The sequence below is a fragment of the Sinocyclocheilus rhinocerous genome, unplaced genomic scaffold (assembly GCF_001515625.1).
Source record: "Sinocyclocheilus rhinocerous isolate Xijiao unplaced genomic scaffold, SAMN03320098_v1.1 scaffold2098, whole genome shotgun sequence".
Classification (NCBI taxonomy): domain Eukaryota; kingdom Metazoa; phylum Chordata; class Actinopteri; order Cypriniformes; family Cyprinidae; genus Sinocyclocheilus; species Sinocyclocheilus rhinocerous.
In genome coordinates, this window is record NW_015645072.1 from 48,493 (window position 1) to 50,587 (window position 2,095).

Here is a 2,095-nt window from a genome sequence, read left to right on the forward strand (position 1 = left end):
GGTTGTTTTTTTCTGGATTTAAGCTTGTATAAATAATACAGTATATACTATATGAATGTCAAAAGCAAAGGTTTTCATAACTACAGTTCTGACACTTCACTTTAGGAAACTAAAAATCAATTAATTAAATACAGTCAACACATTACAGAATATTTCCAAGTAGCTTTTATTTGTTTCCCTTTAGAGAACTTTTCATACCTTTGTTAAGCATAGAATGTATTTTGATAATTGAGTTGGTTTGAATGTGTGATAATCAGTGTTGGGGAAAGTTACTTTTTAAAGTAATGCATTACAATATTGCGTTACTCCCTAAAAAAGTAACTAATTACGTTACTTGGTTACTTTTTATGGAAAGTAATGCGTTATATTACTTTTGCGTTACTTTCGTGTTACTTTTTAAATATAAGCAGGGCTTGATTGTTTTTAATATAAGAAGTTCTATTTATAGCAAATATAAAAGCCCTTTCACACCAAAAAGTGTAATGAATAAACCTCAAGCAAAAGTAAATTCACGTCTGTACAGTAGAACGCAGGAGAAGAAACACTCTTCAGCAATAAAAAAACAAAGCACAATTGTTAGTTTCTCTAAAGTAATTTTTGCTTATTAGTATGGTTGAACTGGATCATCAAAGGTCAGCAGCAAAGATATTGGTTAATAAAATGGGATTAGATACATTTGTGTTATTTAACATATTTAATTATTGCAGGTTTGCGTCATATTCTGAGTTTGCATTTCACTGTTTTAATTCATTTTGATGAATACTAAATCTGTTTTTTGTGAGTGGGATGAATTAATGCACATTCACATTTAGTCTAGAACTACAGTAACATCATGTTCACACAGCGCACACAACGCCTCTGCCGTCAAAAATGTAACTACGTCGTTCGTGCATATAAGGGTAAGGGTGTGGGATGCACATCGGTGATGTGGAGGGAGAATATACCTTTCGCTGGTCTCACTGTCATCCCGTAAGACTTCGTGCAAGGCTGTAAAGATGACCTCGTCTTCATTATTCTCTGCTTCATCATCATCAGCTTGAAACATTCTGAATGCCTTTACAAAGTTCGCGCCATTGTCCGTGACAGTGGCAGTTATCTTACCACAAAGAGCAAATGAGCTGTGAATTTGCTCTATCTCCGCTGCGATGGCATCGTACGTGTGTCTCCCACGAAATCGCCTGCAGGCGATTGCAGCTTTTTGGCGATGCAGACTAGCAGGGTCGATCCAGTGTACAGTAATGCCCAGAAAACTTTTATTCTGAGCAGTCCATAGATCTGCAGTGGTGGAAACATATTCCAGGTCGGCAAAATTTTCTTTAGGTCTGTCTCCATTTCCATATATGCATTGTCCAAAAAGTTTGTAAAGGTTTTGCGATCGGGCAGCACGCCCCCCGTCCTTTTGCCTGTCACTGAGATTTTGCTTATGATATTACGAAATGTAGGCGCCTCCACAGTGGATAGTGGCTGCATCTCCTCGACAATAAAAGCAGCAACCAATTTGTTGAGTTCAGTCGAACTAATTGTTTTACCTGGTGAAGGTGAACTGAAATCAAGCTTTTGTTGTTTAGCTTGAGGCGGGGTGCAGGTATCATTCGGCTCTTTCTCGTCCATCTCTGTTGTGCTGTGCTTTGCATGCAGATGTTTTTTTAAATTTGAAGTGGTGTTTTTTGCAGTTGACAAGAGTTTTTCACCTACACATAATCTACACTTAACGACAATCCCCTTCTCCCTTTCTTCGACGAGTTCAAAATAATTAGAATACTTCCATCGCAGAAATGTAAAGCTCTGACCTGCCATCTCCGTTTCTGACTATGTCTGTTCCCGCGCACGCATTGAGTGCGTGATTCTACGTGATTACGTTCATTTTAATTAAGTAATTACATTTTTTTTAAAGCAAATTAATTAAACTGAAAAAAGTAACTCGCGTTACTTTTTTTAAAAAGTAACTCGAATATTCATGTGTAAATTTATAAAGTAATGCGTTACTTTACTAGTTACTTCAGAAAAGTAATATTATTACGTAACGCACGTTACTTGTAACGCGTTACCCCCAACACTAGCCACAGCCTTAGATGAAATCAACACAACATAAAAG

The 2,095-nt window shown here is 36.9% G+C and overlaps 1 protein-coding gene across 1 annotated transcript in view; it reads left to right on the plus strand.

Moving 5' to 3' along the window:
• Positions 1-2,095, plus strand: part of LOC107705456 (receptor tyrosine-protein kinase erbB-4-like) — a 69,649-nt gene that overhangs the window by 38,167 nt on the left and 29,387 nt on the right. The window lies entirely within an intron of this gene.